The 24,140-nt window shown below is 45.0% G+C and overlaps 1 protein-coding gene and 1 long non-coding RNA gene across 2 annotated transcripts in view; one reads left to right on the forward strand and one right to left on the reverse strand.

The window, feature by feature from the left end:
• PACRG (parkin coregulated) overlaps nt 1-24,140 on the reverse strand; it is a 500,701-nt gene that overhangs the window by 31,402 nt on the left and 445,159 nt on the right. The gene's annotated exons all lie outside the window — the stretch shown is intronic.
• Nucleotides 1,262-22,488, forward strand: LOC146405892 (uncharacterized). The gene is made up of 3 exons (XR_014843787.1): nt 1,262-1,417; nt 9,626-9,702; nt 22,351-22,488. It is a non-coding gene; the product is annotated as an uncharacterized LOC146405892 (long non-coding RNA).

Below are 24,140 nucleotides of genomic sequence, written 5' to 3' on the forward strand. Positions count from 1 at the left end.
AAGGATCAAACCCTCGCCACAGCAGTGACAATGTCAAATTCTTAACCCCCCTGAGCCACCAGGTTACTCCAAAATACACTAAGAATTTTAATGAGCAATTTTTTAATAGTCACTCATATCTCTAGGTTTTAAAATGCCTAGAATAAATTAGCTAAATACAAACTCTCCGGGCATCCTCTGATAGATCACTGTTTTCCTTACGTGTGCAAAGAGGAGGCCTGTGAGCTCTGTGGGGACAGAGCTGGAACGGAGTCTCTCTGGGGAAGCTGGTGATCTGGGAGCCAGTTTGCTTCAGCCAGCCCCCCTTGTAGGGCCTCGGGCCAGCTGCAACCTCCCTGAAGCTTGCATGTAAGATGGAGAAAGAGACAAGAAAGTCTCTAGGTCATTTAGAACTGAATAGTCCTATGATTCTAAGGGACTGCAGCCATTTAAAGGCAATCACTCTGATTTTGTTAAACTCTAAATTTATCTTTATTGGAAAAAATCCAATACTTGTTTATCCGTAAGACTGTGTGTGATACCCTAGTATGAAACATTATATGAAAATACAATCTCAATCAAAAGGACTATCTGTTTCTTTGTTTAGTTTATTTAACCATTAGTTTCCGGTATTTTGGAATATGTAATTGCTGGTGGTAATTTAGAAGAGAATTCCTTCATCACAACTTCCGTATCTTTGAGTCACATTCTTTTGGGAAATCATCAGTTTTGTGTACGTGGCTGGAGAATTCAGACACCAAAATAGAATCACCAAACATCGTTCTTTAAGGCTGTAACTGCTCCTTTACATGGCTGTCACACACGTTCATCAACTGGGTAAGATTAAGAAATAACTTTTCAAAATCTTAAAGTTGATTGAGTTTTCTTTCATAATAATGTGTATAACATGCTCAAAATGATTTTTGAATTATGACACACAAAAGATACCTAATGCCAAGAATTAATAGTGAAAAACATCCTATAATGCATTTCACTTCTGCATGGTAAGAGCTTCTTTGGTTTGATAATAATCACCAAAACGGACACATTTACCCAAATCTGTACAAGTGTCAGGCCTTGTACCAGTGGTAACCGAAGACCTGCTTTCTAGATGTGCTGCAGAGGGGGCAGCCTGGCACTGGATTCGCAGACAGAAGCTGCTGTTACCGATTGCTTTTGGTGACTCAAAGGAAGAGCAGAAAACCGGATGGTCCAAATCTTTTCATAGCAAGTTTCCAAACTGTGAAAATGAATTTCCTTTTATTACAAGATAAGAGGAAAAAGTATTTTTGTACATAATAAATTAGCAATGGAGAAGGCAGCGGTTGAGCTGAGATTTCTTGACCAAGACTCTGCTTCGGTGCTAACTTTTGGCTCTCAGAGAACCAGTTTGACTGGTGATGACTGCGAGGAGGCAGAAACATGTCTTTTAAGCGAGGTGAGCCTGTGTACATATTAACATCAGTATGTGCATCACCTTCTTGGCTTTGATTTAAGATTAGTGCTACTATGACAGAATTTTTTCCCTTATGGATCCTTCAGTTTAAATGTCTTAATATTATTCAAAAGCCTTATTAAGTGAGGCAAAGAGAACTGCAATGTTTTTCTTCAAGTGATCCAAACAAGAATTCTTTTAAAGAAAAAAAATCCTGCCAGAATATTCAAATGAATGCTTTTATTGCTAATGATTTAATCTTCAATATTTTAAAAACATTCTTGAAAAACTTGAGTTGCTTCTTGCAGATAGGCATCTGACTCTATCTTGAATATTTAAGACATTTTATTTTAATAAGAAAGGAAAGAACATTGTCATTATATTGGTTAAAGTTCATTGAATTTGGAATGCATGCTAAAGTCAGGTGAGCCCCGTTTTTCCCCATGCTATTAATTTACTAGATCAAAGGTTGGCTCAGTGTAGACTGACTCATACAGAGTGTATTTCAATTACATATCATTTTATTAATACTGTATTTTGCTTAGAATTGGTCATTATTGGATATAAGTTGTTTAAATTTCATCTTCGAAGTGAAAAATTTGAAGGTTCATTGTCTACAGAGCTTGCTATAGATTTCTACTTCTGAAATTAAATGAAAGTAAATTTCTAGATTTTCTATCTAGGTTTCACATAGCAAGAGAAAAAAGATTCATGTTAAAAAAAAGAGATTTACCCTGATTTTTGGCTATTAACTATTTTTTTAACGTGTGTCGCAGTTTTTTGATTTCCATTCACCTTTCAATCTATTTTGCATAACACTGCACATGCACACTTCATCGGTGTGAGCTCCCCACCCACTGTCCCCATCCCCTCCAAACACCTGTGATGACTCAAATCTCCCATCATCAAGAGTTCAAGGGCTTCCTTGATGATGACGGTGGGGTGTCAGCGCTCCTGCAGTTGTTTTTCCTACTACCTGCCATACTAGCGCTCTGGCTCCAGATCTCATGGACTCAGGGTGACTGCCTGTCCATGCTTGGGTTTGCATGCATTTGCTTGTACTGGCTTCTGTACCTGGAGCATCCTGCCCCAGCTCCAGGTGTGTAACTCCTATCTCAGTTCAAATGATACTATGCTCAGGATCTGCTGGATGGAAAAATTGCTCTTCCATGCTCTCAGTCATTTCAACTTTACTTCTCATGATATCATTGCTTGTCATCCGTTAGGGTTACACACATGATGGATGGTAGCTTCTCTTTTAGAATGCCACTTTCTCAAAGTGAGAGTTCCTTTAACATTTACCTGATACAACATCAGCTTAGTGTGCAGTGTGAGCTGCCAGGGGTGCAGGGACTGTGCAAAGGGTCACCTCTATTAGCTCCAGGTGCAGTGTCGGGGCACAGGTCTAAAGGGCAAGCTCAAACCCTGTTAGGATGGCCAAGGAGCAGGTGAGACCCGTGCAGGAGCTGTGCCTGGGCACACATGGGAGTGAGTATTGAGATGGTGCAAAGGTGACAGAGCTCAGGAAGTGACAACAGAAATGCACTTTCTGGAGGTGACCCCCCCCCCCCAGTGACAAACTTGTATCCCACGCAAGGACAAGAGCTGCCAGGTCTGAGGAGGACAAGGCAGAGATTAGGCAGGAGCTCTGTGGAGCGGACATGTAGGGGGACATGTGAGGAAGAATCACCAGCCCGGGTGGGGGCAGATCCCCGAGAACGCCTCCACACCTGCTTCTCGGCGGTGACGAGGGACAAAGGGCACACCTCTCGAGGCAGAAATGGGCTCAAAGCCAGGGGGAGGAGGCGGCCCAGGGAAGATGCCCTCCTAGATTGAGCTGGTTTGGGGAAGCACAGAAAACAATTCCTCCCAGATAATTCACTAAGGCAGGAGCCATTTATTTTTGTAGAGTGGACCCTCCTTCTCTCACAGGAAGGTCCTCCCATTAGCTGGAAAGTCCAAGTCTCCTCACAGTGAGGAGCTTGAAACAAAAGCTGGCATAGCCTTGATACTCCAAGAAAAAAGACAGGAAAGAGTAACGAATGAAACTTGCTGGGGGAAGAATATGCACGCACACTCAACAGCTCCATGTGCCAAGATGATGGAACTTCTGAGTAAATATTAAAACTTAATTGATAAAAGCTAATAGATAATGAAGGGATCACAACTATGAAAACAGCCCCTGGAGCAAAACCACAAAAACCTCAGGCAACAGAGATCAAGAAGAAAGGGGGAAATAGAAACCAGGACTCAGGGAAGAAGGTGAAGGAAAGATCATAGATGTGGAGATCAAATTGAAGGAAGCACAGAAGAGCCTACAGAAAACACAGGAAAGACACACATAATAGGAATGCAAAACTGGAGGAAAATAAAAGTGAAACAGATAATTTAAAATGATTATAGAGGGAGTTCCCTTGTGGCACAGGAGAAAGGAATCTGACTGGCATCCATGAGGACGAAGGTTCGATCCCTGGCCTTGCTCAGTGAGTTAAGGATCCGGCGTTGCCATGAGCTGTGGTGTAGGTCGCAGACAAGGCTTGGATCCCTCATCGCTGTGGCTGTGGTGTAGGCCCAGCAGCTGCAGCTCCAATTCAACCCCTAGCCTGGGAACCTCCATATGCTGCAGGTGCAGCCCTAAAAAGATGAATAAATAAATAAATAATAAAATGGCTAGAGATAAAGTGAGAGATGGAGAAGACAGGGACAGATATTTTTGAAACATGCATAATTGGTACTCTTGCAGGGGGAACACCGGAACAGAACAAATATTAAAAGACAATTTCTTAATTAAGAAATTGTAATTAAAGGAAAACTTGAACCCATATTCTAGAAAAACATCCTGTGTCAGTGAAAGTCAACTCAGAATGCTCAGCATCAGGGGGGTCTGTAACCCAACCTCTATCCTGGGGACGATGGGCGCGCGGGTGGAGAAAAAGAGGAAAGCTAAAGTCCTTGTAAACACACTCTGGATCTTATGACAGTGTTTACGAGGGAAACACAAGGGAGGAAAATGTCAGTTGTTGGAATATGAAGTGGGGTTATTTCATGACTGAAAGTAATGCTTTCCACACATTCCTTGGAGACCCCAAATGTTACATCCGGAAGAAGGGGTATCCTAATGTTTCCAGAAAGGATTTAAGCAGCTACACAAATAGTTTGACTTCATGCTTTCTTTGTATCTTACAGTTACTTGAATTATTAATAGAGAGGCAAGATCTCTGATTCTTGTGAGCTTGACTTGAAAATCTGACCCTGTGTATTGTCTCACCAAGACATCTCTAAAGTTATTGACTTTTAAATACAAAGAAAAACAAGTGGGCCGCCAGACAAAAGAATCAAGTCACTCATAAAGGGAAAAACTCATGTTAGTCTCAGAACGTTTTACAGCTGCTTTCGAGGTTGGAAGCTTGTAGACATATATCTTCATAAACTAGAGGAAATAGAATATGTTGGAGATTTTAGACACAGTCATACTCATCTTTAAATACAGAGGCTAAAAACAGTTTTGAAAATGTGACATTAGGGAAAAGTGTTTCTCTCCGTATAAGGCCCTACTGGAGGTCAATTCTGAGGCCTGAGATGACAAACACAATCAATGCTGGGTGCTGAGTAGATATAACTGAAGGACCAAGGCTAAACTAGTGAGGGCATTAGGAAGACAATACAGTGTAAGTGTCAGATGCCCTGACACTGTAAAAATGACACAACTAACAAAAAAGAAGAGGAAGAAGGGGAGGGAGGACGGGGAGTAGAGTTAGCCAGCTGGTTGCCTCATTTGCAAGTTTGGGGTTACAGAACATCATTTAAAGAACATATATCAAGTGAGGGACAAGTAAGTATATCTAACGGAAGCAAAGGTAAATACTAATAACTTGATTTTATTTAAACAATTTTTTAGGTCAAAGAGGAAATACAATCTCAAATTAGAGAGTAAATAGAAAACAACGTAATAAAAATGTGCATATTAGAAGCTATAAGAGGCCACTAAAATGCTCAAAGAAAGATGAAGTATTTTCAATTTTTATAGCAATTAAAAGTAAATAATTAAAAATTAACTCAAAAAGTCAGGAAAGGAGCATTAGCAAAAAAAGAAAGGAGCAGTTTTTTTTTTTTTTTTTTGCAAGGGCAAGATAAATTTATTAATAAAGTCAAAAGAACAGAGCTACAAAATAAATCCAAAAGATGACTTTTGAAAGAAAAAGAACTCAATAAAAGATATAACCCAACAGATAATATAATCAAGAAAAAATGGAGAATGTGCAAACAAGAAATAATAACTATGGTGGGGGGGCCGGAGGTGGAAAGTAAAGATCATAGAGGGAATCAAAAGAAACGCGGGGCATTACTTTGTTCAACTCTATGCAAGTAAATTGGAAATTTAGATAAACTGAGAAAATTTCTAGGAAAATGAAGTTTGTCAAAACTGACCCCAGAGGAGATTGAGAACCTAAAAAAGACTTGCTATTTATGGGAGAAATATCAAAGACTGTCAAAGAGCTACCCTCTCCAAACAAAAAGAGAGATAATCACTAGGGCCAGACATGAGGACTCCACCAATCCAGAGCTTACAGCGAAAATATTGGAAACTTCCAAATGTTTTCTTTGGAGGAAGGATAACATTATATCAAAACACAAAAATTGTAGAGAATGTAAACAATAGATCAGTATCATTTATTAATATTAAAGTATAAATCTCAAATAAAATATTAGCAAACTAAATTCAGAAGCATATTAAAAGAATGATTCATAGGAGTTCCCTTGGTGGCTCAGTGGTTAACGAACCCGACTAGGATCCATGAGGGTGCAGGTTTGATCCCTGGCCTCACTTGGGGGTTAAGGATCCAGCACTGCCATGAGCTATTGTGGAGGTCATAGATGTAGCTCGGATCCCACATTGCTATAGCTGTGGTGTAGGCCGGCGGCCGCAGCTTTAATTTGACCCCTAGCCTGGGAACCTCCACATACCACAGGTGTGGCCCTAAAAAGCAAAAAAAAAAAAAAAAGAGAGATTCATCATTATCAAATGTAGTTTATTTTAGATATATAAGAATGATTCAATATTAAGAATTACATTAATAAAATTTACCAATATTAGGGATTAAAAATAATAATCATTTCCAACGATGCTAATGAGGCATTGGATAATACTCCACATGCATTGATAAAAACAACCAAGCAGAAAGAGTGGAATACTCGCCTTATAAGTTAAAATATATCTATCTCAAGCCAAAAGTCAGTATTGTGCCTAATGGAGCCATATCACAAGTATTCCCACTAAAGATCGGCTGACGGTATTATCACTACAACTATTTAACCCTATGCTATAGGTAATAGCCCATGCTACTACATGAGAGAGAGAAATTAGAGGTGAAAAACTGGAAAGGAGAGGACAAAATAGGGAGAATACATCTACTACACCGGAGAACCCAAGAGAATAGAATGTAATAAAGTACTGGGATAAATACGCAGACTTCGATAGCTTACATTTGGCCCACATGAAGAAAATAGCTGAGTTCTAGGTTCACAAGGAGCAAAAAGAACTTTAGAGAACTTAAGCAGGAAAGGAACTTACTGCAAAGGTGTGAGGTAGCTTATAGAATCAAAGGAGCCTGCAACTGAAGAGAAGTCCCAGACCCCAGAAAGGGGCAGGAATTAGGAAAACACTCCCCAGACAGGGTGGTGCGGTAAGAACACCCCCCACTTAGGACCCGCCATCGGGAAGAGTAATCGCCAAGCATTTTCAGTTTCTCAGACTCTCAGTAAAGCTCAAATCCCTGGCAGAGCCCCATGGGCCTGACTTGGCTCCCAGGCTCAGCTCTTGGCTGGTGGTCCCACCCCACCTAGAGTGCTTATAGATGGCAAGGCTAGGCCCCCAGAGAAGACCTGTTCCCAGACTAAACAATGACCATCTTTCCACGCATCCCCCCAGACAGGAGGATGTGTCTCCATTTAGTCCAGCCTTTTACGTTCCCGAACGGTCCCCTTCAGAGGGGTCCTGCAGATGTCTAATTAAATTTACCCCAAGGAAGTGTATAGTTTTGGCTCTAACTCCTTAGAATTGTGAATGTGATCTTGTAAAAACTGAAACTTCCAACTGGCTGTTGCTAGGATCTAGGAAAGATCAGTAAATATTTTAATTCATTTGACAGATGAGAAGGCTGTTATAGCAAGTTGAAGGAAGCTTGAAACATTTAAAATAGCAACTCAGAAAAATTGAGAAGCACATTATTTTGCTTTATCGGCCCAGGCTGGAAGCATATGTTAGGTTCCAGGCAAAAGGAGAAATTCAGCAAGTATGAGAAGAAAGCTACAGGGAGCCCAGGCAGGTTGAAGATGCAAAGAAAGAGAAATTTAACAGTGATCCAAACCTAATTTCCTGCTTTTTAAGGAGGCGTGGATAAAAATAAACCACAAATGAATATTACATAAAACCAGGCAAAAACCATGACCCTGGAAGATTCAGAATGAAGTTTGGCAAATCTGATGTTATAGCTGATAGAACCATAAAACAATTTTTAAAAAAGTACAGACTTAGCTGATGGAAAAAAAATAGGAACAGCAAATTCAACTAATACTTTTTTTTATGAAAGAAATGAAGCAAATATTCCTACTGTATCAACAATGTGAAGTTGTAATTATGTCAGGTTAGACAAAAGATTTTTATGGTTAAGATTTTAAATGTAGATTATTTGAATGAAAGATCATCATGTACAATATTTCAACATTTTCAAAGTATGTAATTTACTTTGGCTCTTTTTCTCAAGAGTAGAAGTAATGTATCTATGTGAATGTTAGCTTTCTTTCCCAAACCTGCCAATCCTGCAAAAGCATCATGAAATGCCAGAAAGTCAGCAGTTAGAAGAGATAGACAGACTATCCTAATTAAGAATGAGTAACAATTTATTGGGCACTGTGTTAAAGTTTGTTTGCTTAGCAAGCCTTTCCTCATAGAGGAAATAGGTTAAACACGACAGGATTTATAGGATATTTTCCAAGAATAAACTATCTTTAAACACTTAATAACAGTTTAGAAGATCTACATATACAAGTAGAATTGATATATAAAAAATTACGTTTTAATCTTACCCTTAAAGCAGGTTCTCTTTATTATCTCCTTAATAAAATATGAATTAGATACTTCAAGGAGCATCACACAGTTACTGTTCAACTGAGTGATATCTAAGCTTTTCACTAACTGGTGTGAAATATTATGGGCCCATTGGATATATAAAGTCTGAAAAATACTTTAGAAATTGGGAGTTAGAAGCAGGACAGCTGTTCTCACACATTGGCACATAGTAGGCATCAAAAGTTATTTGGTAAATAAATGAGCCAAGATAAATCATTCAGCTACAAAAAGGCTGAGACTTCACCACCGATGGGTCGGGAGAGGTTCTGGGAGCAGAAGCACCTCATCAGAAGCTGCTTGGACCAGACCGAGAGTGACACTAGCAGCTCCTGGAAGGATGTGAGACCATCTGTGGTCACAGGGACAACACAGATTGGTCTCCTGGCTGAAGACTTCTGCCAACTGGGCATTGCTTGGAGGGTAAAGTCTCAGGAAGTTTAGTTCATAGAGGATACCCCTTGCCAGGACCTATCCAGAATGTTCTACAGCCTCTGCAAGACCCCGAGTGACCCCTGGTTTCCCTAGGTCTTCAGTATTCTCTGACTTTCTGGCCTCCATGACCCTTGACCTCTGGATCTCTGCCAGATCCTGGGCACACAGCCTTATATGTTTCCGACATTTTCTGTTTCTGTTACTAAGCCGTATGGTAAAGGGCTAACTATCCACTAGGGCAGGATGGAGCAGTGTGATAATAAAATGACATAGCCTGGAGTGTGGGCTCTCTCTTTTTCGGGAGAGGCAGCAGCCGGAGCACGAGCCCTGAATCTGACCCCCTGGGTGCCAGTGCCAGCCTGGCTGTCAGACCAGAATGGTCACTGAGCCTCTGCAAGATGATGTTAACAAGAGTATTTAATCCAAGGGGCTTTTTTTGAGGATTGAGAGGTCATAGAAGCAAACCCCCCACATTCTGCTTGCACATTGTAAATGATGAATAAAGGTTAGCGCCAAGGAAGGTCAGGCGAGGGCGTGAGCATGAAGAGGGTGCAGCGCGCTCACTCAGATGCAAGACCGTCAGCCAGCAGTGCCCCGGGTCCTGCCTGCACACACCTGACCTCGCCCCCACCCCCTCTGGCTTTTCCCAGGCTGTGGTCCCGTTCACTTCCCCAGAATCCTGTCGCCGTCCTCAGAACACTGACCAGGAAGTTCAGATTCACCAGAGGTAAGTGTGTTGCGCGGCAGCCTCTTGCTACTTAGCAAGACGGAAAAATACTAAATGGACCCGGCATCACCCTCCCCTCACAGTTCACACATTCCTAAACTACGGTGCCTTTCCTCTTTATGAATCGTTCCGTTTACCAGCATTATTTTTACCTGTCATCTCTGAAACCTAAATCTAGTTTCTGATTTTATGTTTTTTGTTTGTTTGCCTTTTTAGGGCCACACCCACGGCATATGGAGGTTCCCAGGCTAGGGGTCTAACCAGAGCTATAGCTGCTGGCCTACACCAGAGCCACAGTAACGCCAGATCTGAGCCACGTCTGCGACCTACACCACAAGCTCACGGCAATGCCGGATCCTTAACCCACTAAGTGAGGTCAGGGATCAAACCCTCAACCTCATGGTTCCTAGTCGGATTCGTTTCCGCTGCGCCATGATAGGAATTCTGATTTTATGTTATTTTTACCTACTGTTCTGATAGAATAGAATGGACACCTTTCCGCTTCCCATCCATAAGCCTTATAATTGATGTTTCCAGCCATTGTGATAGCATAGGGAAAAAGAAATCACCAATATGACATATGTAAGAAGATATGTAGTCGCTTTAGAATATTTTAATCAAAGACAACTGCTAATTCAATTAAATACAAATGACTTTATAGGAATTGGTCTATTACCATTTTTTTCATGAAAAGATAATTAGAAAGTGATGACAGAATGATTTTAATGTTAAATAGTTAGAGACATACCAATATCCATTTAAATTTATGGATCAAATTATTATTTGCAGAAGTGAACTGTACAGTAGTCAAAATATTATGATGTTCATCTTTGACTCAAAACCGAGAAACTTTCTATTATGGGAAATGCTAAATATAAAAATTTCGGTGTTATTTTTTAAAATCCTAACATAAAATCCTGAAGAAATTATTTAACCTCCATCACCAACATACCAACTAGCTACTTAGAAAAATCAAGAGTTGTTTTAAGGGAAAGTGGGAAAGTTTGCACTGCTTAAAAAAAATCCAGGAATTAATCTTTATTTATCCTATACCTAGAATGGAAATATTTCAAATGTAACACAACTTGTTAGGTTAATAATAATAATACTAATATTAGCAATAAAAACAGCTAACACTGTGTGCTTCTTAGACATCAATGCCTACTCTAATCATTTCCATTTATTAACTCATTGAATCCTTACAACAGTCATATAAGGTAGGAATTACACTGCTTCATGCTGTGCCTGGGGACTCGCTTGTCCTCAGCCTCACTGGGGAGAGAAGCTGCTGTGGTCCTTTCCCAGGTAGAAAGGAAGCCTGCATGCCCCCGAAAGGGCTCATGGGAAACACCTGGATCCCCCAGCTTTGGGGGCTTCCTGAGTCCACGCACAGGGGACGCAGCCACCCCACGGCCAGGCTGCCTCCTCACAGGCATACCGGGACGCCTGGAATCCCTGTCACTAGCAGGAAGTTCTCTCCGGCAGACAGACCTCCGTGTAGTCCCTCCACGCATTCGTGCCTGCATGGCGTCACGCATGCATTCAGAAGGCATTTACTGGGAGCCTGCTATCTACTTTGTGCGGAAGACACACAGACAGACAGAGTACTGGTCCTCCGGGAACAGTTATTTATTCATTCATTCATTCTTTTTACAGCTGCACCTGCAGCATATGAAAGTTCCCAGGTTAGAGTTCAAATCGGAGATGCAGCTGCCAGCCTGTGCCACAGCCACAGCAATGCAGGATCCAAGCCACATCTTCGACCTACACTGCAGCTCACAGCAATGCTGGATCCTTAATCTGGGGATCAAACCTGCATCCTCAGGAACACTATGTCAGGTTCTTAACCTACTGTGCCACATGGGAACTCCCAGGAACTTTTTTTTTTTTTGTCTTTTTGCCATTTTCTTAGGCTGCTCTCGCGGCATATGGAGGTTCCCAGGCTAGGGGTCAAATTGGAGCTGTAGCCACCAGCCTACGCCAGAGGCACAGCAACACAGGATCCGAGCCGCGTCTGCAACCTACACCACAGCTCACAGCAACGCCGGATCCTTCACCCACTGAGCAAGGCCAGGGATCGAACCCGCAACCTCATGGTTCCTAGTCGGGTTCGTTAACCACTGCGCCACGACGGGAACTCCCCAGGAACTTTTAGTTTAAAAGGACATCATTGATTATTAGCATAAGTCACCATAAAATTGTGGACTCAGAGCCTTGGTTTACTTCCTCAGGTGAGATACTGCTCCTGGGCCTGGGCAGTGCCCATCACTCCAGATGCTCAGGGGCTGTCACCCCAGGCCTAGATTCTTGCAAAAGACTCTTCTTTCCTAACCCCTGCTCTTCCTGCTCCAATTCTTTCCTCACACGGATGCCAGACTCATTTTCGCAAATGCGGCTTCTCTCCTCATCAGTTTCATACTTTCAGAAGCTGTAGCAACTCCCCTCCCTGCTGTCACCACCGTTTGCCTCCAGGTCACCTGCAGTCACTACCAACCTACCCTTTCCCTCCATTTTCCAGCGTTCACCATGAACATGCCTTGCAAATTCCCACCACTGCCTGTCGCACCCATAGCTTCCCTGCCCTCAGAGGCCCCTGTCTCTTGCCAGCCAGTTGTGCTGTGTCCAGGCCCAGCCCAAATCCCGCTCCTGGGCAGCCTTCCCCAACCGCCCCTAGTGACCTCTCTCTTGCCCTTAAACAACCTCAGCCGGCCTCGGTGGGTGCACGTGGTCTCACGCAGGAGCCGGTCTCCTGCGGACATCAGGTCCCAGGGGCAGAGCGCTGACAGCACGGGCGGGCACACAGTAGTTGCTCTGTGAGTTTGATGGGACTTGCCTCCAGATAAGAAGGAAGCCTGGGGAGAGCAAGCTCTGGAAGTCAGCCTCGCCCAAGGTAGAAATAAGCAGGAGTTCTTTGAGAGGCACTTCCTTTCACTGAAATCCTGGGAAGGAGGATTTTCAGAAGCCCAGGCTTACTTAATTAGAACTCCGCGTGCCTTGACGTACAAAGCTGCATTCCCCTGTGATCTGGGGGTAGGCGTTGAGTTCTCGGCGATGTGAGTTTGAATACTGCAGTGTCTGAGACTCTGGGTATAATTTGGGACAAGTTCCATTCCCTTGATTGTCAACTCCTTCAACTTGACATGGAGCTGAGGGCGCTGGGAGAGTAATTTAGATTGCTCCTTAAAGAAGAAAAATACTTTTGAAACGGCAAAATGTTTACATTAACAAAACCCCACAATAATGGCTGTGTTAATATTCCAAACGAAGTCACAGCCCAGTTTTCTGTTAGGGTTTATTTTTGTTTCAAAGGAACATCCTCCTTATTTACCCATGTTAGCAGTGCCCCTTATCTGAAAATATGTAAATCCATTCAAATTAATTTCCTGTAATACCACACAAAACAATAATCATATTAGTACCATTCATAATGTACTAATAACATTAACATAATTGCATTCAAATACGAAATTGCTAGGTAATAGGCTTTTCATAAATGGTTTCAGTGAGATTGTCATTTTTAACCTTACTCTGGGTCTTTAGTTCCAGAAAGCACCAGAAAAAATGGTGTGCCTGATGTGAGAAAGTTTCCCACAGGTTTTTTTTTTTTTTTTTTGCCTGTTTAGGAGAAGCTATCAAAGAGCTTTTGTGATCCAGCTGAGAAGGGTTTGCAATCGTAACATATTTCTGAGTATAATGGAGCTTTCACTGAGCTTCCTCTGGAGTGGGCTTCGGGTCCTGGCATGCAGCGTGCCCCGTGCGGGCTGCCGTGGGGATGGGGTCTTTCCACGTAGGCAGCAAGGCTGGAAGGATCAGGGCTGTTGGACTCTGGTTGGCTCCTAGACAGCTGTGGAATTTTCCTGGGCTCCCTAGGGCCTTGGCACCAGTACGGTGCCAAGGCAAGTGGTGTCTGCAAGGCCTTAGCCCAGAGGGGAAGCAGAAGGGCTCCAGGAGCAAAGTTTAAAAGCTGGGCCTTGGGTCTAGCATGTCACCGTATCCGTTTTTCACAATCCGGGGCAAATTTATGCTTTATGCAAGTCCCGAGTCCCTTTCTTCCCTGAGCAAAAGGCGCTGGAGATTGTTAGAGTAACAGGAACCGTCGGGCCGATCTGTGGTGGAAACCAGTGGGGTGGAACCTCACTGGCCCCCGTGGGGCACGTCTGCGTGGTCTAGTGGAGCCGCAGATCACGTTCACCACACGTGCCAGTTTGTAATACACTATTAACCCCCCAAAGGAGACCCCGCTGTAATTGGGAAGACCAGAGTGATTCTCTTTGATCAGATATTCTGATCCTGCCAGGTAATTACAACGCCACCTCCAACTGACAGAGATCTTCTGACTGTGCTCAAAGCACCAGTATGTATTTCCCATGCCTGTTATCCTCCCAGTGACCCCACGCGGCAGGCGGAAAACCATACAGTCGCTGCCTCTTAAATAAGCTAATTGCGCTTGAAAGTATTTTTAGCACTTGAGAATGTAAGCGCCGTTCCTGGGGAGAATTCTCACCCCTCTCCTTTTCCTGAAGTTCAGAAGGAACCAGTCGAGCTGTGGGGCACATTAAAAAATGTGACTGTGTGAAAACAGGAGACGAACAGCTAAACCTCACGGGCCAGGGCCATTTCCCCACCGCTTTCTGCCTCGGCCCCCTCCTTCCTGCAGTTCCGAATTCATCTTAGAATGTCTGGAGTGCATTTCTAGACAGCTGCGGTAACTTTTTTTATCCATTTTGAAAATATCAAATATATACGATATTGAACATAGACGCTACTGATAAATTCAAAGGAAATAAATAAACGAATACTGCCAATTGCTTACAAAAGTGCCTGGCACGGCACAGAGTAAGTATAAAGGCAAGTACCTGAGGGATCTGGGGCCTCATTAACTCAGATGCAGAGAACCTTCTTTTGGCCCACATTGCTATGGTGATGCTGGGGAACAGGGAAGATGCCTAAGACGGAGAGGCCAGGGAGAAGGGTCTGCCTGGCACCTTGGAGGTGAGGCAGGGTGAGGGCCACAGAGGCAGGGAGGGCAGCTCTGGGCACAGGAAAAGAAGCACCTGGAAGGAGGTTCTGATGATGGGACCAAGGTTCCAGCTTCAGTGACCTCCTGAGAAGAGAAGAGAACACTTTCATTAACTTTCAAGTTTTTGAGCTCGAATTGGAGCTACAGCTGCCAGCCTACACCAGAGCCACAGCAACGCAGGATCCAAGCCACGTCTGCGACCTACACCACAGCTCACAGCAACGTTGGATCCTTAACCCACTGAGAGGGGCCAGGGATCGAACCTGCGTCTTCATGGATACTAGTCGGGTTCATTGCTGCTGAGCCACGACGGGAACTCCCAGGAGCTGCTTTTCAAAGGCTTACAGCTCGCTCAGAAGCAGGAGGTCTCCAACTACATGGATGTGTCCAGGTTTTGCTAACAACACAGTCTCCCATCCACTTCAGTGTGTTATCCAGAAAGGTGCTTTTCCATATTAAAAAAACAAAAACAAAAACAAAAAAAACAACGAGGTTCCTAGATTCTAACAGTATATACCTTACCAACTCCTTTCTGAGCCCCATGGGGAAGGAAATATGCCTATGTCCCCCCCCCCCCGGGGGGGGGGCATGACCACGAAACAGTTAAGTAGCAGTGCCCCTGGGAAGCAGCATTTTGGAGCAAGTATTTGAAATTCAGCTGCTGGAGTGGGAGAGGAAGTTGGAGACAGAAAACAATCTCGGAACTGTGCACATTTAAATCCGGAGGGGAGCGGTTGTCTTCTGGTTCTCACCGGCCCAGAAAGTATTCTTCTCCTGTCGCCATCCAGGGAAGACCAGAGCATCCCACTCTCACCCTCGGAAGGCATTTGCATAACACATTTCCATTTGAAGGGAGCCCACAGATTGGCAACTCCCAAAGCTTCAGCAAGGCACGGCTTTCCATAATAGCAATTAGGAGCAGAAATAGAATAACAATAGCTGTAGAAATACAGTTGCTGAGCTGTGGGTAGATGAAGCAGAAAAATCTCTGCATTTTAAAGACTGAACTTTGAATGATTGCAGAGTTAGAGACTAACTGGTTTTTGTTCTTTGTGAGCTGGCTTTGAAGCCTAGTAGGGACCAAACCAATCTGGACCAATGTGAGAGCTGAAGAGGGCTCCCTGCGGCAGGAAACGAGGTGGCGCCCGGATGGCAGGAGATCAAGTCCAGACGGAGACAGAGCCCAGCCCCAGGACAGTGCTGGCCAAGGGGTCCCCTGAGGTTCTGGGTGATGGCCGGCGATGACAGGAGGTGGAGCTCCCTGGAGAATGCCACACAGAATACCCTAGGGACAGACGGGCTGAGATGCGATGTACAGCCGAGGGCCGGAGGGGGACCGTGGCCTTGTGGCACACGGGCTAAGGGAGGGGCACGTTCAGGCAAACCTCTCTTCCACCCTCCAGACGATGGGGCATGGAAGAGCACCTCCTTCCTCCCCTACCTTTGCTGCCCCCACCCCCTCGCCATCCCTCAACCCTAACACCCTCGTGGGGGAGGATGGGAGGCCATTGAAAGGCTTCACGCAGTGTGAATGACCAACCGTGTGGCCTGCCTGGTAAGGAAGGACCAGGACAGACGGGGACCACATAGCAGAGTTAGGATGAGGGGGGCAGGTGAGATGAAGTACTACAGGGGAGAGGTCCTGCCAGGTGAGGCTGTGGGCCTGGGGGGCTGCGTGATGTCAGCATGATCACTAGAACTGGACAGATGCAGGGAGCAAGAGAAGCCGTCTTGGATGGGCCCTGGAGGAATGTGGCCAGCAGCTCAGATGCGGAGGGCCTGGGGTGGGGAGGAAGCTTGTGATGAGATGCTCATATCAGGGTGAGACGGTGGCTGAGCCCCACGCACCCCCATGACGGAGGTCAGGAGGGCGCGGCATGATGCCCCTCGGGTCTGGCTGTTGAAGGAGCAGTGGGTTTACCCAAGGCAGACAGGGGCCTGCCGGGTAAGGAAGGACCAGGACAGATGGGGACCACATGGTGACGGCCGGGAAGCAGCCTTGGGGAGCACAGAACTTTCAGAAGCACTTTTCAGTTTCTCCCAAAGAAATTACTGCCGCAGCCTGGCTGCAGAGTGCGATGTCCTCCTGTGCTCTTGTCCAGGGGCTCAAATGCAAGCTATTAGGCAGTGAGTCCATGTGGGACATGGAGGACCGCTCTGGGTTTGGAGCAGAAGCCCCCTGTTCAAGTTCTGTCTTTACCTGTCCTGCCTGATTTGACGACCTTATGCGCATTCCTAATCTTCTTAGTTTCGGATTCCTCATTTGTAAAAATAGGCATAATAATGCCACCCTGTGATAATCTGTGTGGCAACGGCTTATCAGCTGCACAATACTAAGCAATCTGCAAGGTGTCATTAGTTCCTAGGAGACAAGAGGATTCCGGGTTGTACCAAAGCACTAGGAATTATTAGAGGCATTTCATAAGTACATTTTTATGATAATGATGTTGGTATGGAAAGCTAGTGCTTTTTCCAGAAGTGTTAGTAAAAAAATTACTGGTAGGCACTTTTCCAAGATCCCGTCCCCAGGTGCCATAATATCACAAATACTGTAATATGATGCAAGAATATTGATTTTAATGAGGATGCCACCAAAATAAAGCAGATCCCTAATTATAAAAAAGAAACAAGGAAATGCAAAAATCGAACACCCTGAAATCTTTTTCTAAGCCAACATAAAGGAAGCTTCTGGGAGGTCTGTGACATGCCGCCAGAAGGAATCTACATCAGCGCATGTGCCAATACAATACATAACATCAATAGGTTAAATTCAGGTGAATAGGATGCCCAGAGACAACTGATGATGTTTAATAAGGTAACGCAAAACATTAAAGAAATAGGAACAGAGGCTCCTTCTTTACTATGAGGAAGTTGTGGGAAACGAGAGCCCGTATTGTGCTTAATGGATGGACAAATTAAATTCTGTCTAAAAATTGGAACAAGGATGGTTTCTTAATAGTGTTCGGAAAACCCCGGTTAATGCAATGAGACATGAAAAAATAAAGAGGTGTGATAATGGGAAGCGAGAAAAGATCATTATTTGCACTTAACAAAATGGAAAACCAGAATATGAAGAGGAACCAGCAAAATAATCATGTTTAATAAAGTGATTCAATAAAATGCTAGATCCAAAATAAACACACCCAAATTAATTGCCTTGCTAATTATCAGCAGCCACCAGACAATGTAATAAAAGTATAGATCCTGATTATAACATTAACTCTTTTCTCGTGAGAAATCATTGGGGACAAACCTATCGAGGCATATACTGTTGCTGTAAAGAACAATTAAAAAAAATCTTTAAAAAGATAATGAAAGACGAGTAAATTGACAGACACATGTCTGTCTGTCTGTCTATCTATCTGAATTCCTGAATGAGAAAACAAACTATTTCCTCAAGCAAATTTATTTGTATACGTTTATATAATCTTACTAGGAAAAGGAAGACTTTTTTTTTTTTTTTTTTTTGGTCTTTTTCTTTTTTAGGGCCACACCCTAGGCATATAGAAGTTCCCAGGCTAGGGGTCGAATCGGAGCTGCAGCTGCCAGCCTACACCACAGCCACAGCAACACTAGATCCAAGCAGCGTCTGAGACCTACACCACAGCTCACAGCAACGCCAGATCCTTAACCCACTGAGCAAGGGCAGGGATCGAACCCGCATCCTCATGGTTCCTAGTCGGATTCGTTAACCACTGAGTCTTGACGGAAACTCCCAAGAGGGGATTAATTCTATCAGAGTTAAAAATACAGGGACAGAGCAATCAAATAGTTTGGTAGTGGTTAAAAAAAAAAATAGCGATTTAAATCAGTGGAACCCACTAAGGAATCAGGATCAACCTCCAGCATGAAGATGACTTCTACCCCTTAGATAACTATTGCTTCCACCACTTCTTTTTTTTTTTTTATAATTTTTTTTTATTTTCCCACTGTACAGCAAGGGGGGTCAGGTACTTCCACCACTTCTAACGTCTCTCTCCTGATAACCAGGGTGGTCTCCTAGCTGGTCTCTCTTCCATCCTGACCTCATACCCACACCCACACAGCAGCCAGACCACTCCCTGCAACACATATCAGATCTTTCCTCTTGTGTTCAAAGACCTTGCAACGGCTGCCCATCTAGAGTGAGTTGAATTGTGTCTCCCCTAAAGGTATGTCAGAGCCTCTGCTCCCAGTACCTGTGCATGTGGAAGCAGGATCTTTGCAAGTGTCCTCGAGTTAGGGATACAGATGTAAGACCATCCTGGATCTAAGGTGGGCCCTAAATCCAATGACCCCTGTCCGTAGAAGAGACAGGACATGGAAAAGACACTGAGAGACACACAGGGCAGGAGCCACATGAGAAGAGAGGTGGGATCGGAGGGTTGGGTCCACAAGCCACCGCACAGCAAAAGATGCCTGAAGGCGCCAGAGCCGACGAGAGGCCGGGACAGGTTCTCCCTCGGAACCTGCAGAAAGAATCTGCGTGGCTGATGCTTTGATCACAGACTTTTGGCCTCCACAACTGTGAGAGGCTCCATTTCTGCTGTTTTAGGCCCCCAGGTTGTGGTCATTTGTTACAATTTCCCTAGGAAAGGAACCCACCATCTCAGGGTAATTGCCGACACCCTCGCAGACGTTGCTCCACGGGAACCCAACGGCCGGCATGTCACCTCCTCAGGACTTTCACACTTGCTTTCTGAGAACTGGAACGTGGTGCCTGCACATACGCATCAGCCCTTCTGGTCTTTGTCACATTTCCATCTTGGCTGGAATTCTCTATTCCTCATAACATTTACAGTCATCTGATCAACTTTATTTATTTGTTGTCTCCTCCAAATACAATTACTCAGAGATTTTGGCTGAGTTGTTCGCAATTGTGCCTCCAGCACCCAGAACAGTGCGTGCAGGTGTGTGTTTGTTGAATGAGTGCAAACACACCGAAGGATGAGCAGGATCTGATTGTACAGTAAAGCGAGCAGTACAAAACAGTGGAGGAGGATTAGTTGATATCTGATTTTGAGATACAGCACATTAGAGAAAACTTAACTTAGATACACATCTTATCCTGTGCACTAAAAGAAAATTAAAGTCAAATATGTTTAAAAATTCATCGCAAAATTAGCGGAATGTAGAAGAGTACATGAGTCTCTGGAAGGATAATAACTTTTAAAGAATCGAGGTGGGCAACTGAGGAAGCTACAAAGCTGCTAGTGATAGATTCAACTAATTAAAAATCAAAAGTTTTGTACAGTCAGGTCTCCTCATTTCCACCAAGAATCAGGACCTGCTGTTACTGGAGATTATTCCCAGGTGACTAGGTTCCAGTTCTCCCAGTTCTCTCCTTCCCCAAATGACCTTTGGCCTGACCTTGTGCCTGTGTTGTTTGCTCCTTGTTTGGAAGCATATTCCTGCCCAGACCTTTTTTTCGGCCCAGAGGACCGTGTCAGGTGACTTGACAAAACACCAGAGTGGCCGCTGCCTCGACCTGAGCGTGGAAGCCACCTGCTGGGAAAGCCTCGCTGTACCTTGGACCCACGCCTGGCCAGTACCTAGATCCTGGCCCCTTCTGCCTCCTAGCTGGGCTCTCTTTTCTCGAGCCTTCCTGAGCGAGGGTAACCCTGCCGCTTGGGCAGCATTTAAAAGCTGCAGTGAGGCAAAACCCGGAACTCTGGGGAGAGGCACTCTTTTGGTCAGATGTTGTCGTGGACGTGGGGTCCTTCACATTCCCAGCTTGATGAGAGGTGTAAGTCCAGGTTAACCATTAACTTCTCAGTGTGACAGGTTTCTTCTTTTGTGTTGCATAAACCCCATTTTGACAGGTAATGGAGAACCTCCTTTAGAAAGCCTGTGGTTTGCATAATTAAAGAGGCATTAAGATAACAATAGACGCCTGGAGGAGGGAGGCTGAAGGCCTCCGCTGTTCTATTTCGTGCTTTAAAGACCTCAGCAGAGAGCAGGCCGATCCAGCTCAAGATGTAGCTGTAGAGCTGGCCTTTGGGTGGGGCTGAGAGGGTGGGGGCGCCCTCAGCAGGGTCGGGGAGTGGGCGACGGTGCTGCACCGCTGCACAGAGGAGGATTCCAGAACATTCTTGCTCTCATTGTCCTCCTTGGATCAATACAATTATAGTTGCCCCTGAACCTGAGGCTCCCTGGGAGCGCTTATGCACCTCATGTGTTCCGGAGGAGGACCTCAAAGGGGTGAGCCAGCCACACTTCCTAAGCCCCTCTGTGCCCACTCGGAAGCCAAGAGCCCGGACTATGTGCTGAGAGGGCAGCTCTGGGCTTGCTGAACAATTGCTTTGTCTATTAATTGTACAAAACAACATATAACAATGGGTCAGTTTGTTGGGAATTTTTTAGGGTGGAATGTAAAGTTCTACTTCAATAGGCCCATTTGTTTTTATTGCTGTGCCTTTTTCGTAAAGTCAGAAACAATTTCAGGGCCTTTTTTCCTATCCTTTGCCCCTTCATCAGCTTTATTTCTTTTTTCGGCACATACTTCTGGTCATTAATGAAGTTTGAGTTCTTTTGCAACCAACAGAGAATTCTTTCCAAAGCAGTCTCCTAAAAAAATCAGTTGTCAGTTTTAGGATTAGAAATATTACACGACGAATGAGATTTTTAAAATCTGTATTTTTAGTTTGCTCAGGGAGACACTGAAATTGCTGCCTATTATTGCATGCAAGGTGGAGGGACAGAGCCCAGCCAACAGAGAGGCAGGGGGCTGGGGCTCCACTTCCACCCTTGCCTGCTGCATTTTCCCCTCCTCCTGGGCCCTTCCTTGGCCCACCGCACCCCATGCCAGGTACTACCGACTCTAGGAACACTTAGGTTCTTCTGCTGCCCCAGCTACAGTGCAGCCTGTCCTGTGCCTAGAGGGCTGTTCCCATTCCCATTTCCAATGTAGGAGCAGACCGACTAGGAAATCTGTTTGCCCAAAGGATGTTTACCTATGAGTAGAGTTGAATTCCAGGCTTAGGAAGGCACCTGGTGTGGGAAGGGAGTTTTGCACTGTTTAATCTCCTCTAATATTCCTCTGGCCCTGATAACATGCATCATATTGATAGGTAGAGGCTACAGTTAGGAGGACTGGGTCAGGACATGGAGAACATCAAGTCTGCACCTGATTTCACTGCTGTGCGCCCTTCGGCAAAGTGTGTAAACTCCTTGGGCTTCGGTTTCCTCTCCTATAAAGCGAGAGGCTATGGATGTCTGATCGCCCCCTACTCCTAAAACTCTCTAGTTTTTAGATAGACATCTAGATGTTTGTTCTGGAACTTGAAAATGCATTTGGTTTCCAACCGATTTCATTTTATTGCTGGAATTCTATTCCTTAGAAATATCACATGTGCTTCTCTATTTTTCACATTTTCCGATTTCTCTAGCATTTTCTTTCTTCGTAGCTTTTAAATTTGATTAGGCCAAACCAGTCAAAGCGAAGAAACCCAGCAACACATGCAGCATCACTGGACATGAATCCATCACAATTTACCCGTTCACCGTTTCCCAGCTTCCCCTCCATTTCCTCGTGACCCAGGCTGGTGTATTAAGTGACTGATGGCTCAGGATTTTAACATGGTAACTATGTCTCTTCTGTTTTGTTAAAGGCAGACCCTTTTCCAATTGCATCTGCTTCTTGTTAACAGGTTGAAATCTTCCTTGTGAATGTGTGAGGACAGCCCTGGTGAGTTACCCCTTTGGAGATAAGGCAGATGACCGGGTCTGAGACACAGGCCTTCTGGTTAACCATCTCTAAGCCCAAACTTAAGAACAGAAAGATGATGGTCACAGAAGTTACCCAGGCGGCTTATCGGTGCGACGTTTCCCGTGGCACACAAGAAAAATCTGCATTTGGTGGCTTTCCACCCCTGTCTCGTGCCATTAGTTTCTAAGAAGTCAGTGATGGAAGTGATTCTCAGGTTTTGGGGTTTGAAAAAAGAAGCTACGAAAGCTCGAGTCCACCAGTTTTTACGAACAAAGCAAACTCATGGGAGAAGGAGAAAGACTGGGACTTGGGATACAGTGATGACGAGTAAGTGAATTAGGAAGTTCTAGAAGAATCAGAAATATACACATGGCTACTGAAGTCAGTGGTACCCAGCGCTGACCCTCTGGAGGGTCCTTCTGGCACGGGTCAAGGATTCCCAGCCTTGCCTCCTTCCCTCTCCTGTCCTGCTGTGGGTGCGTCCTGGCACTGTGCGGGTGGTTGGCTTTGTGGGAAGGGCCCGGGACAGTGGGGACGAGTCTCGGTCCAGACTCCATGCACATCGCTGTCACAGGAGGCCTGGGCAAGAACTGCTGCAAGGAAAACAACTCATCTCATCTACAGCAACTCACCTAAGAAAGGGACCACGGACATTATTAAAACTTACCCATATTCTGGAGTTCCCACTGTGGTGCAATGGGATTGGCAATATCTTGGAGCGTTGGGACAAAGGTTCAATCCCCAGCCAAGCACAGTGGGTTAAGGATCTGGCATTGCCACAGCTGCAGCTTAGGTCAGAACTGTGGATCGGATCTGATCCCTGGCCAGAACTCCATATTCGGGGCAGCCAGAAAAGAAAACACACATACACACAAAACTTATCCACATTTGTTTCATCTGGTTGTAATTTTTTTTTTCTTTTTTAGGGCTGTACCTGTGGCATATGGAAGTTCCCAGGCTAGGGGTTGAATCAGAGCTGCAGCTGCCAGCCAACGCCACAGCCATTGCAATGCAGGATCCAAGCTGTGTCTGTGACCTATGCCATAGCTCAGGGCAACACTGCATCCTTTTTTTTTTTTTTTTTTTTTTTGTCTTTTTGCCATTTCCTGGGCTGCTCCCGCGGCATATGGAGGTTCCCAGGCCAGGGGTCTAATCGGAGCTGTAGCTGTCGGCCTATGCCAGAGCCACAGCAACGAGGGATCCGAGCCGCATCTGCGACCTACACCCCAGCTCACGGCAACGCCGGATCCTTAACCCACTGAGCAAGGCCAGGGATCGAACCCGCAACCTCATGGTTCCTAGTCGGATTCGTTAACCACTGCGCCACGACGGGAACTCCAACACTGGATCCTTAATCCACTGAGCGAGGCCAGGGATTGAACCCACATCCTCGTGGATACTAGTCAGGTTCATAACCCGCTGAGCCACAACAGGAACTCCCTGAAGCGTTTGTTTATAGAGACTTCCAAATGGACCGCTATTTCCCTGAAGAAAAGGCTTGCCTTTCCTCTATGCTGTCAACCACGTACTAGAGACATGGGCTCTTATCATGGCTCTGCCATAACCTGTGTGTCAATTTGGGCTGCTCGTTTGCACTGGCTCCCTTGTGGGGAGTGGAGTGTGTGTGGCCCCTGTGACGGTGTCTGTGGTTCTCAGCTGAGCCTCTGGAAGCCTGGCGCAGGGTCCCGAGTGCTGGGCTAGGGGCTGTTATCCTAGGGGGAGCTGGCGGCA

Source organism: Sus scrofa, chromosome 1 (genome assembly GCF_054392235.1).
Source record: "Sus scrofa isolate SSC_HxYL_T2T_F1_AM1 chromosome 1, Sscrofa_HxYL_maternal_Yorkshire_Landrace_v2.0, whole genome shotgun sequence".
In the NCBI taxonomy this organism is placed as follows: domain Eukaryota; kingdom Metazoa; phylum Chordata; class Mammalia; order Artiodactyla; family Suidae; genus Sus; species Sus scrofa.